The following is a 14188-nucleotide window of genomic DNA, read 5'->3' on the forward strand; positions in this document are numbered from 1 at the left end:
CATCTATTTCTGTACATTCCTAATCTCAGGCTTTGGGTTATTTCAGCAAGTGGACTTTGGACATGTAACCCAGATGCCCCTAAAAGAACTAAATCAACACCGCAGTTCTGCTGCTGTGCAATAACAACAGACTTGTGATGACTTCAGTAGAGCCATGCCAGTGAGAAATCTCATCTGTTAGACTTCATACCACAAGCACACCTGCTTCACAGTCATATGGGTGCCAACTGGTTTGTCTGCAAAAATTCTACAGCCACCACCTTCATTCAGCACTTCCCATGTTTTTTTCTCCCCTGGTCTAAATAGCTTCTGCCTCACATGAGTCTCTCTCAAAGATTCTCTCCAAAGGATGTTGAATGTAATGTCAATGCCTTCAACAGGAAGGTCTGGCTTTTTCTTTTTTTTTAATTTTAGCACAAGGAGACGATCATACAGAAAACCTATCCCAGAGAAAGAAGTAGGGCCCAAGGATAACATCCTGCTGTTTGACCACATGGACTGTTCTCACTCCTCTGGGCCACACTTGACATTGCTTTCCTCAGGAACCTCTGCTGTGGGAGCAATTTGAACTGCTGAATCCCTTTACGCTTTCTGTTCCTAGCAGGAGAGAATGGTAATGGTGTGTACAGATGAGCAGCTCTGCAAAACAACTTGAGGTGCATAATCTTACACTGGGAACTAGAGAACCAGTATACCCTGGCAGGATGAAACTTAGATTTCTCCAAGAGATCAGGTGCCTTATTACAATTTTTTATTTGCTGGGCTACAGCAGATCACTTGTACAAGAGAAACAGCCCAGAACAGCAGCAAGTTAAAGACAGAAGTATTAAAGACTCCACAGTGTAAGTGGTGATGCCAGTTCTTGCATATTTTAAAAACAACACAAAGGCAAATGTTCAGCTAGCTCTGTCTGTTTATAGGGCTTCTAAGAACACCAGCTCACTCATTTCTTTCATTCTACATAGTTTCTATGTTTCTTCTAGAGTCAATGGAAAGAGAGAGGCTCTTCAGAAAATGGCTCAATCCCACATGACCTTCCCAGCATCCTGAGATGTTTATCTACAGGAGGCGAGCAGGGTAAGCACAGTGCTTGCAAGCAGTAATGACATACAAGGGCCTAATGTCAGGATAGGTAATGCAGGTCTTCAGACTTCCAATAAAATTCTCTTCTGTTTTTAGTTGATACCACAGAGAAACTCACCATGAACAAGTACAGGCATTGGTACCATTACATACAGTTACGTTGTTCTGGTGAAACATTCCAATAAAAAATAAAACCATCTTTCTGTTGCCTTTTTTTTTTCCTCAGTAAAATGCAACAGTTCTGCTTACATTTAATATTTTCTTTTGAGGATTGGGGTTTTACTGCCCTTCAAGCATGAAAAACTAGGTAATATTTATGTTCAACACATGCCCCAGCTTGCAGAGACAAGGCTGAGACAAACAATCTTGCTTTCATTCCCTTGTGCAGGATACACTTCTGTCTGATGAGCAAAGAAGTTGCTTTGGGGCAGTTCAGAAAGTGATGCAACAGACTGAGTCCAATAAACAGGTGAAGAGCTTCTCTGTGCCATTATGTGGGTTGTGTACATGCCTAAGAGAGGATTGTAAGGAACACTAGCAAAAAATAAAGAGAACTGAGCATGATCTGCATGTGCCCTAGATTCACATGGAGAAGACAGAAAGAGAAGAACAAAACCTAGTAAAATTGAAAACATTTGATGTGTTTAAACAGCCTTGGTGCAGGACTGCTCCTCTAGTATGTACTGTGTGTTCAGCTCAATAAAATGAGATTTAGACAGCTGATTATTTAATTACAAGAAGGTCTTTTGCTCTCCATTTATGCAAGAACACAGCTTCTATTGATAAACTGTGAGCAGCTCAAATGCAGCTGACAGTACCAATATTCCAGGCACTGGAAGAATTGGGTTACTGCTCAATTCTATGAGCAGACAGGAGTTTACCTACTTCTTTCAGCTGAAGTTCACCAGCCTGCTCTGACTTTCCTGCTTACACACATCAACTGTGATAAATCTTTGGTAAGAACAGACAACGCATTCAAACCCTGCCACAAAGACTACTGAAGCACAGACCAGCACAGAGAAATGCAGAATGAATTCTCCACAACTTCCCTGTTGCTCTTAGCAAAGAGCACCCACCAAACTACTTTGTCTACACTTTTAGCTCAGATCCTCGATCACTCCTTCCTATTTAAGTTTTTGGATTTGGCCTTATTACAGCTTTGAAAGACCTCTCTCCTCCTGATCATTTAACTTTTTGCCTAATGATTCAAGTTCAATGACATGCAGAGGCTGACAAGGAGCAGATAAAAGTAACCTCATGTACTCACTGAAACAAAAGCTAAGACCTCTTCTCACTGGATAAGGATTAATACCATGAGCAGGTCCCTGGCAGTTTCCACTCAAGAACAATGACAACAGAAGCCTTGCTGATAAATTCTCCTATCTCCCCTGATTCTCCCACTGCAAGAGGAGGCTTACTTGACTGCGACAATTTTTTAAAACATCTTGAGAAATACAAGTGGTACATCTGCACTGCAGCCCGTCACAGCTATAATGCAGTATTTCAGAGCTGGTGACAAGAAACACCCTCTAAAATACCCAGCAGAGAGATTGCTGCTCTGCACTGAAATACTGCTGCTCACTCTCTGGCTGTGGACACATCCTCCAGAAAGACTCACGCCTTCACACAAAAGAAAAAACTATGACCTCTGAGAGAGATGTGAGGCTGCAGGAAGAGCAGCAATGTTGTCAGCAGAAACCACCCCCAGCACAAAGATACAGGCAACACATGTCCCACTTTTTACTCCATTCTCCACCCTATAAAGCAGACAAGAATCAAGTACAGAAAAGGTAAAAACCAAACCTAAGAACAAAATCCAACTTCGTCATGACTGTGCAGTGTCATCAGAGAAACCTGGTGCTTGAAAACTTAACTTTTCTTGGAAGAACAATGACCAAGCAATTCTTCTTCCAATAACCAATGGATAAAGTGAAAATGGTATTTACCAGCTCTCTTTGTGCTGTTTTTCACTTGAGTCGTTCGAATAACTAAAAGCTGTCTACACCCATTACACAAACACCCCTCTGAACAGATAATACCAAGGGTGCAAGTGGGAAATCCTGGGATCAGCATCTCTTTGCATCTGGGCTGTGTTGCAAATGTGCTATACACAACCTCAATAAAACATTTCCACAAAACAGAGCAACGAATCCTCAGACAAGGTGAGCATGTGGTGACTAACACACAAGTGATCAGCACATGTTGCAGGGAACTTTTTTGCTAACTGTGAACTCTAAATTTGAAGTGTGAAAAGAAAAAAATGCCATGTCACAGATTCAGCTTGCAGTGCTTGTGCTCAGCAGCAGCAGCAGCTCAGCTCACAATGACAAGAGGACATTTCCTACAGAGAAGACGTCTCTTTTTGCCAAAAAAATTGGCAAAAACCTCAATGTTTTTATTTTCACTTGTTTTCACCTCTGTGCCATAAACACCTTCACCGTGCAGCACAGAAAATGTACGTATTTTCTTTGTTTAAAACACCATTATAGCACATAATTCATGTACATGCAGGCCATAGGAGGAGTCCTGTCAAACTATGTGGGTTTGTTTGAACAAGCCTCAGAGATTCATTAGGCAATCCATCCCAGTAAAGTCAAGATGCAGCATTTCCAGAGCCCTGGAATGACTGATAGGAGACCAACAAAAACAGAAGACCCACCTTGCAGCGTTGTTGTCACCTTGTCAGTCACAGGATATTTTATTTCAGGTTTCCACAATCTGAAACAAAACAAAAGCTCTCAGTTAGTGGCAGCTGTTAAAGGGAAAAGCTTTATTTTTCTTATATGAATTAAAGACTCATTAATTGCAACATGTTAATAAGAAAATGCCTTCCTTCTCTGCTTTTAGTAACATGCAAAGTTCCACCAAATGCTCCTTTTCAGTGACGAGAACCTCTCTTGCCATTATAGCTTACATCCCATCCCTTGATTTGCATCAGACCATGTCTTACCGAAGAGCCCAGGCTGAACAGAATGCCTGTTTTTGTATAAAGTGAATGTCCATAGAAAAGCTGATTCCTCTGCAGCACAGGCTACACTACAGTGTCTGTTAGGATCAGAGTTTCATAAAACAACTAAATCCCTTCCTTCTTTACAGAAAGAAGATGGTCTGAAGGCAGAAGACCTTTCATGTATCTAGATTCACTGGGGGTGATTTGCCAAAAATTAGAAAAGATGCTAACAGCAACAGCCCTAAGTGCAAGGAGTCAGCAAACAAACAATGCAGATAAAACAACCTAATTTCCCAAAAGCTTCCCTGTCGACAGGAATCCCACAGTTACACTGCACAGTAACACATGATGTGCTCACAAGCTGCAGACCAGACTGATGGGACCTATTAAATCAGTATCAGGTAATGTGGTATCATGTACCAGAGAAAATCTGCAACAGGGAAGTGCTGTTGAGCAGTCACAGAATTCTCTGGTGCTACAGCTGTTTTACTGCAGGAGCCTGGGCACCTCCTTAACTGCCTTGTGCTTGAGTTACTAAACATATTTTACAATGGGTATAATATCATAACAATGGCATAAACAAGGACTAATTGTTGTTTTGCAAATCCTGGGAATGACTAGGCAAGGGAGAAGCACCCATAAACCACAAATTGTTGGCATTTACAAATTGCATTGAATTGCCCAAGAAGGAAGAAGTACAGACTTCCCTACCCAGCTTCATGTCAACAACCAACAAATGGACCATTTTCCAGCCTATCATCTTCAATCAGCATGAACTCTACTTGCAGAACTAACTTCTGCCAACATGTGGGTAACAAAACTCACAGCTGGACAAAGCTATTTAAGATACTCATTGCTTCCCAGGGGAAAGATAGGGAGAAGATAAATGTCAGCAGGAATAAAATCACCTTATACTTTTAGTGAACTTTGCCATGTCCCCCCTGTACCCATAAGCATAGGGGCTTGTCACTGAAAGCAATGGGAGTTTCGTCTCTGACTTTACCAAAGCTAGAGAAGAAAAGTATTTGCTTTCACAGAAAGGTAGAGAAGATTTAGATTTAATGTCTTGCCAAAGCTGACAGGAAGCAGCAGCTGAATCATGAGCAGACAGCAAGGACCACATCCCTCCCTCCTTTTAAGCATGGGACAACTTTCCAAAAGCAAAAAAGACTTGAGTCTCTACAGCACACTGCTGCCATAACTGAGGATGAAGATGGAGGTGTAACCAGGAGAAGAGAAGAAGGGAAGTCAAGCTCAACTATTTCTTCTTTCCTCTCAACACCAGCAAATGAAAAGTCAGTTCTTACAATATACTGGCCAGGCATGGATCTTATTATCTTTGGTTAATTCCATATGTCTTGAGAGGAAAATCAGCTGTAAGCTGGTTAGACTCACTAAATGACATTTGTCTAAGGTACCACCCTCAGGTGCAGAACCATGCACCAAAGATTGAGCATTCTTTAGGAAGATGCTACTCATCCAGACACTGTTAGCAATGGTCAGCAAAACACAACCATGGAACAACTCATGCATAATATTCCCTTCTTGAGCAAAACCCCATTCAGCACCCTCCGATCTCTGAGGAGCTCCCCAGCTCATATCCAAACCAAGAAACAAGGAGGAATGGTCAAGCTTCTGATGAGCAAATGATGGACAAGCACACAACCCTGGCACCTCCAGCAAGCAGAATGTCCAGTATTTTACAGCTTGGTCCACAATTATTTATTCCTTAGAGACTCCAGACTCACCCTACTATCTGTGGTCACAATAAAAGGGAAACAGACTTGTTGCTAAAATGGCCATGAAACACCAATCAGACACCTATTTACACTCCTGCTACGGTTACACTCAGTTAACTCCGCTTTAAAACATCAAGAGTTTCCAAATCACAGCCCTGACTCATGCAGCCTGTGGTGAACAGGGGACATATTCTGGAAAAGACTATTAATAAAATGCCATGCCGACTGCTTGACTCAGGGAAAACAAGATTAGCACTGTGACATGTTGGCATTTTGACTTCTGAATACTTGCTGGATGATAAAATCAGGAGCTGTCTTTAAAGTCTACACTGAACAAAACTATCTCTCCCTTTCCTGTAACTACAGTGGCATTTGCTAATGCTGTCAGCTTTTGTGTGAAGATGGTGTTCCTGCAAGGAGTCACACTGACAGCTCTGGTTACCAAAGTCTTTCACTAACTGCTTTCCAGTAAGATCCCACAGGAAAATAAGGTTGTCCCATGTTTTCCATCTTTCAGTATACACCTGCCCCAAGAGATGGGCACATAGTACAATGATAGCTGAGCTTATCCAAAAAATTAATTGGCATAACTGGATACATCTTCCAACACCCTGGGGACAGTTCACTTCAGAAGATGGAGCTGGTTTAGCTAAAAGGGAGAAACTGTTTGGAAATCTGAAGGTGGAAGATGGATTGGGTAAGGGTGATGATGAAATGATAATATCAACTATTCAAATATAAGGAAAGAACCAGTAGAGCAGATTAAGGGCAGTGAATCTCAAAGAAAAAAAGACAGATTTTAAGCGACTCCACACAGGTCAGTAAGGCTTCATAGGTGGCCAAAAAAGTGCAGAAAAGTGCTAGAGGTGGAATAAAAATACAGAGAAAACCTATTTTAGGGTAAAACAAAGGGGGGACATCAACTGACTACAGTGCTGACCAGAGAAATATGTTTAAAGAAGGGATGCATGTAGGAAAGTCAACTTAAGCAGATTAAATCATACTTTAAATTTTTTATGATTAAAAAATCCCCAACCAACAGACTGAAACCAACCACACACTAATAGATGAAACCACTGACACCATGAACTCACAGGAAATGAGGGAAGACCTAAAGCTCTGCCTAAAAGCAAGCGCAGAACCACCAACCACCATAAAAAGGAAAGAGGATGATAACCACACAAGGAATTGGAGACCTGTCAGCTTAACTCAGGCTCTCAAAACAAACTGTGAATTAGTTATAAATGTCTAAAAGACAGATGGCCCAAATCAGCAAATCTACTTCTGTAAAGAACCAACCAAAACAAACTAGTCTGACCCAGCTTTCTGCTACAATATAGTATATTTACTGGAAAAAAGCAGCACATATATATATCCTATATTCTTTGTGGGGGCAGGTGGTTGAATGTGTGCTCAGGGGGTTAGGGTTAGCGAGCCTGAGGTTCACTTCCTTGCAATGCTTTGTGGGAATAGCCAGAAAAAACACTGAGCTGAGAGAGTTTTACAAAATATTTCATCACATTCAAAACCAATGCCACAGAGCTCACTGATCCAAAGGAAATGTTTCCTCATACAGCTTCACCCACCATCTCATGTGAGACCAAACAGGCTGAGACCAGGTACACAGCACTGCTCAGCCACTGTGAGCCCACATTCCTCTCTGCTGTGCTGGCTCTTAGGTGGAGGCAAGTCACACCCCACAGTAATAGCAAGGTGAACAATTGAATATTCAGCTTCCACTGAAGAGGTGGCTCCTAATAGGTTCTCCAGAGCTCTTCTGTCAGAGCCATCAACCTCATACTGTTAAGTGTTGTCTGACACACAGACATGCCTCAGCCCAGGAGATAATCCTACCAAGTATAAAGCCAGCAGTTGTTCAACATGTCTGAAGGACTTGCAAAGGCGATTTAGGCTAATCCAACTAAATTAGGAACCCTCTGAAGCTGTCAGTTGCCTTCACTGGACAGTCAAAAAGAACCAGGTAAACAGGATGGCGATATCCCAGGGAACCTGCTGCCACCACCAAGATCTGCATTGCATCTCTTCCAATTTCTTCCAGCCTCGTGCATTTACCGTTCTTTGATCTGCTCACTGAAGATAATGCACAGTCCAAGATTTTGGCTGTTCACCTGCCTGCAGGCAATGAAGCTGAGCTGTCTGTGGCTGCACTCTGAAGGCCTTGGCCCTGAAGGTACACTCAGCTAAATGACATTTTGGACTGGCGTTCACATTTGAAGCCTACTGGTTCAGCAGCCTGCCTACTGCAGTCTGTGTGAAGAAAGAACAGAATAATCTTCCATTTCCTGAAACAGACAAATTTCAATGCTCACTTCATCTCTAACTGACCAATTACCATTTACCAATTAATTAATACCATTCCTCATCTGCTATGGTACTTTTTGATAGCCTCTTACCACTTCCAGTGAAATGGAAAGTTTAATGAGTTCTAAAACCCCCAGAATATTTGAGATTGTTTACACAGTTCTGTGGCTCAGAACTGAAGCAGCAGTAACATAACAGATCTGTAGGGCACCTTCCCTGCTGTGCAAAAAGGGAGTAGATACATTCAAGACTTTCAATGGAAGCCAAGAGCCTAGTTTTCTAGGAGCACAGAACCTTTCAACTTTAATCTGCCAGTTTCAGGGTCAGAAATTCACACAAAAAGTACACCGAGCACTGTCGGTATTTCTGGAGTGAACGAGCCTCAGAGCTTCTCTTTGGTTTTCTACATGATCCTGTTATCCATTTTTTAAATGTTTGAACACATTTTCAAGGGTGTAACTCAAAACACTGCAGGAAAACATGTAACAAACAACAAATCCTGACTTTCAAGAGAGATCAGTGTTGTAACCATTCCTCCTATTGAAGTAATTCCTTTATCCTCGTGACAAGGTTCTTCTGTTAGTATGAGCCTGCAAATTTTTAATTGTTCCCCATTCTCATTCATAGGCAATGTCTTCCTCATAGCAGTTCTGATTTCCAGGAGTTTATTCAGTTTACCCAGTTGCAAGTAACGTTAAACCATATTCTTTTATTATCTGCTCTTAAATTTTTTCTATTTATTGGCATCAACATTGTAAGACTTAACATGGTTAGAAGCTTCCTGTGAGGAAAAGAATTGCCTGAAACTTTTTTTCTTCCATTGGACTGCATACTCAAAGACCTGACTCCTAGCTAGCACAGATCAGCATAGCTCTACCAAAATTTCAGGAAATGCCACCAGTTCACAGGAGTTAAGGATCCATCCCGGACACTTGTGTCAGGAAACCACAAAGTGAGTTCTTCTTTTCTCCATGGTGATGAAAATATGCTTGAGAAGTATCTTTGCTTTCTTTTGCTGAGAATCTACATGTTCCTACAAAAATCCTCAAGCATTTCTTCTGTTACTCTCACGTGTGGTCCTGAGCCCACAAAGTCAATTGGAGCTCCACCACTGACCACCACTTTCCAACCACATCACCACATTCAGCCCTGCCAATCACAACTTCTCAAGAGGAAGTACTAAATGAACAGTCTCCCTTCTCCTTTACAAGTTCCTACTATTTTAATGTCCAAACACCTCCTAGCCTATAATCTTCACCTTCCCAATTCTAGTACCATACAGCAAAGGATTAGTTACCCCAGCAAAGAAGGGTTACTGAGGCACAAAGGAATTAAGTTATTTGTTGCAATTTCCCTACAAAATATTTGGAAGCATTTACAGACCTCGAGTCAGATGATATCCATCACAGTCTCACATGATGCTAAGAGTTCTCATCAAACAAGCTCATGGCAGCTACACAACTTTGAGAAGTCTAGGAGCAGCACTAGTTAAGGCTTACTAGTTAAAAAAACCCCTCTTTCAATATCACCATAGGCAGCTTCCTTTCAACAAACAGCAAATCAAATAATAAAATGCAAAGCTTCAATAATACAGAGAAGAGTGCCACTCACTTCCAAAAATCAAGTTCAATTTAAGGCATTCATATCAGAAATCAATGAGAGTTCTTCTGGAGCTTCTACGTGCCATATGCAATCCCATGAAGGATTACTTTGGGGAATCTTATTTTAATTAGATAACAAATCAATTCAATTTGTGGTAACCTAGGCTTTTAGTACTCAAATAGGGTGATATATGAATCCTGAATAAAGTCAAAAGACCCTGCCATCCCAGTTAAAGAAGTCACTTTTCTGAGCAGTTTAAACTCCAGTTTCCTGATGCACAGTTTAGACAACTGTTTCATTCCCAGCCTCTAGCCAGGTTCTGGTAACCACTCCCCCTCTCCATGCCCAAATTACTCACACAGGGCCAGGACAGAGTGCTGATGATGCCACAGTGACCCCAAGCAGCTTCCACTGGATACCTACATGTAAAGTTACTCAGACTTCAAATGAGTTTTTCCACCTCTACAATGGAAGTGCCAACTCATTCACTGCGGGGCTCAGAAATACGAATTCCTAAACACAAGATAATATAAGAATTACTGATACAGAAAAGTCAGTATTTTCAGGGCAGTCTCACACAGTTTGCAGAAAACAAAGAATTAAGATGAGTTCTGAAAATACAGGAGAAAGGCAAAAGCACCGAGTGGCTGTTCCCAAATGGAGGAACATGCACTTAATGAGGCAGGAGTGCTGCAGAAACAAGTAATAATGTGATCCCATAATTAAAGACTGCTTTGTAATACGTATGCAGAAGGCTGCCACAAAGACTGCACAAACACCCTTTTTTCCAGTGTTTCCTGAAATGAGCCATTTGACTCAGCAATGTTAAAAGGTTCCTTTAACAGACTTTTTTGGTCTGTGATACATCATCTGATGTGACTGAGGTCGAGTGCATTAAGAATCTGTGTAACATTTTGTGCTGCAGCATGACAAAAGAGGCACTGTCTGAGCTGCAAGGGCTGACCAGCACTCAATCTATTTCTACAGCCATACTAGAAACACACGTGGAAGTGTAGAGAACTTAAAATTCACTTTAAAACTTTTTAAGTAAATACTGTGTTTAAATTCTGAATAAAATATATAAATACAAAGTCCTTGGTGGCCTCCTAGACCATATATGAAAGAGTGGCATCACAGAAACAGCTCATTAATGACATTACCCACTCTAAAGGTTAATAGGGGAAGGCATGGACACATAGCAGGGCTTTCTGTGTGCCTTACCAGAGAGACCTCCATTACAAGTAACAATGGCAAGCTCCTTCAAGTCTGGCTTAGAAACCCCATTTTTTTACAGATTTATTAACTTTTAATTAGCAGGCACAAGCATCACTCTAGCTCTAAATCATCCTTCCTTCGGAAGTGACATTATCTCTATTGTATTTGTGTTTTGGTGAAGGAAGAATGTACTTTTTCTTTTATTAAAAGGGCTGACACTCAGAAACACAATTAATGAGTAGCTCTGAATGTTATCTTCTTTTGAAACCCTCTATTCAGGATTGGAACACTGTAATTATAGGTGCTGAGGAAAGAGCTTGTCTAGGTACATTTCAAAATGATACATATATAATTCATCTTAAGCTTTTTTTCCAAAACAGAGATTTTCAAACGTTCAAGGAGCTTTCAAAATGCAGAGTTTGATTTACTAGGGACTTTAATCTTTGAGGGTCACTCAAAGCAGATACACAGAAAACTGCTCCAACAGCCCTAAGAAGGCCACTGTGGCAAGTATTATATGAGCAAAAAAAGGAAACTGGACTTTGGCACAGCAAGAGTCACATAACCACACATAAAATCAAGGCATACCAAGCACAGGGCTGAAGGAATCCTATGCAACATTTCCATTAACACTTTTTGGTTCTGGAATATAATCTCTTTGACAGCCTGTTTTTTTTTTTTTTTTAGAAATATATAAAGAAAGCACTTGTGAGCAGGCAAGTACAGCTGCAGCATTAAATAAATTAGAATACACTTGTCAAAATTCTAGACAACGTGTTAGTTTAAGACAGGGAAGGTGCAATGTTAACCTAACCACATAGGCAGAGGACACTTAAAGTCATTATATTCAGGATCCAAATGAAGGAGAGCAGACTGTTTATAAGCTGCACAAGTTCTGGTCCTCAGTATTTGGGTGTGCATGGACAGATGTGTTTGCATGTATTTGTCTATATGTGTGTGTGTATATATATAATATATACACATACATACCAAGTAACTATGTAAACTATTTTTTTTTAAGAAAATAAGAATGGAAAGCAGGTAAAAAAAGGAAAGTTAACCAGGATACAAACATCTAAAGAGCAAATATATTAAAAATTAAACATTCTATTCAATTATAGTAGGTTCTAAAATTATCTTCTGAACTCTGGCTTCTAAAAGCACAAGACTGCCACTGAGTGAGAATTGCCCCTTCCACTCTGAGAAGAAACCAAGAGCATCACTGATTTGAGCCTTCTGCTGTGTCAATTGATATGGGAAAGGCATGGAGCCACGGATTTCTTTTTTTTTTTAATCCTGTAGCATAGTAACTCTGACACCAAGTCCCCCTGCAGTGGCTGAAGTGCACACTATCTCAGGAAAAAGCCTTGTGCTGGCTGCCAACGACTAAATCAAGCTAATCAGCAATGTGCCAATGCATGCTTATGTTGACACTTCAAGGATCACAAAATACTCAGTTCTACTCATTAATCCTTTAATGCTGGTTCCCATCAATCAAAAAGCCCACTCTAATTACAGGTTTCAAAAAGCACCAGTAAGATCATTAGCAGAGCAATGCAGAGGACAGCACAACAAGAAAAGGACTTCAGATGCCAAAACCTTTCTATGCAAAGCCTAGTGTCTGCAATTTCCTCAGAAGCATCAAATGTCAAGCCACAGGCAGAACTACCTGCATGTGCTTCACAGAGGTGTGGTAAGCCAAAAAGCTGTAAGAGCACACTGCAAGCATAAATCACTTCCTAGGTGCTATACCAGTCCCTAAATTTAGGGGACTAAATAAATCCCTCACTACACACACCTCACACTACAAGGGCTGAAAATTCTCTTGCTGGCTATCTGGACACTTGTGCCAGGGGCACAGTTCTGCTGCTCAATCTGTCTCCAGCAGCTCACTCTGCTGAATAGAGCCAGAAATCATGGGAGCTGCAGAAAACATGATTTAATGACTCTGCAGTCTCACTGCTCCCTTCTACACTTGAAGCTAATTTTTCTCTGCTACATACAGAGCTTGCAGCTCTTCAGAAAAGAATTTGCTCTTCTTACTGCTAAGTCACACCATCCAATTTTCAGTTTCTGTCTGAAAGCACTATACTGGCTTTATGTTTTACACTTTCCCTCGCTTTCACCATTCTCAATTTACTGTGCAGCCTTTTGCAATCTCTCAGCAGACAAGCCAATTCCTACTACCATCCTTTCACCAGTCTTCTCGAGTAACATTAGTGAGACATGCAGTGGCTTTGGGGAGCTGGACACTTTTGGTGAAGTCTAAGTGAGGAAGACACTCTCTAGGACATGCAGTCAAGAACCTTCAGGGTGACAAACTGTTTGAAAACTAAACAGAGCAAATAAATATAGACTCTTCTGTCCAAGTGATAGGATTTTTCCCACTTCCTCCCTTCATGTGTTTAGTGTGAGATCTTACCCAGACACACAGACCTCAGGAGTACTGTAGGATTAATAGGATTTGTGTAGGCCCCTGCACAAAAACATGGAATACATCAGGAAGCACATGTGCTGTCAGCTAACCTTGATATGGGTGTTTACTCCACCTTATGTCAGTGCTTAAAATCAGCTGTCTTTGGCTAGGATAGTGCTCAAGTACCTGTCATCATCCACCTGGACAAACTACACTATTCCAAGACTTCTCCCTAAACATTCCCTTCTCAGCAGGTCGCTCTGCACATTTTCCTCTGATTTCCCACTATCTTCTTGCAATCCTCAAGTACCTTTCCTCTACACCACTTAAATATTAGCAGTGCACTGGTACAAGCCAGCTACTTTTGTCCTTGTCAGCACTTTTTTCCTAGTGCTTCCTGAAGTCCCAAGGCAGATGTAAGCCAAGTGCTGTAACAGTCGAGGGGAAATATCATCACCATCCAACAGATAAGGCAGAAGAACTCCATGATTTCTCTTCTCTGCCCCAGCGTCTCATCTCAGCTTTCCACCTTACAAAACTCAAGGAATAAGCACTCATAGCTCAATACAAAAATTGCTTTCCCATCAGATGACTGCAACAAAGTCCTGCCATCCATGGTCCTCAGGCAGACATGGGATGTGAACACCAGAGAGGCAAAATGTCTGTGCTAAAGCCCTACATGGCTAAAAACACCTCAGAGAGGACTCTTCTCTACTTGACCACAGAAGAAAGAACATTCAACAGAGCAAATGACCATGCAGCAATTGGCAAAAATCACTGAAGTCAAACACACTCAGAGTTACAAACAAGGGTACATTGAGTTGATGATGTCTTTAAGGCTAGGGCCCCCTTTGCAATGCC

The 14188-nt window shown here is 41.2% G+C and overlaps 1 protein-coding gene across 1 annotated transcript in view; it reads right to left on the minus strand.

The window, feature by feature from the left end:
• The window catches only part of MAP2 (microtubule associated protein 2), a 233301-nt gene that overhangs the window by 179974 nt on the left and 39139 nt on the right, over positions 1-14188 (minus strand). Inside the window, exon 2 of the mRNA XM_053947580.1 lies at positions 3743-3801. The gene's annotated coding sequence lies outside the window, so the exon portion shown is untranslated. The remainder of the gene's footprint in view (positions 1-3742; positions 3802-14188) is intronic.

The sequence above is a fragment of the Vidua chalybeata genome, chromosome 7 (genome assembly GCF_026979565.1).
Source record: "Vidua chalybeata isolate OUT-0048 chromosome 7, bVidCha1 merged haplotype, whole genome shotgun sequence".
Taxonomy (NCBI): domain Eukaryota; kingdom Metazoa; phylum Chordata; class Aves; order Passeriformes; family Viduidae; genus Vidua; species Vidua chalybeata.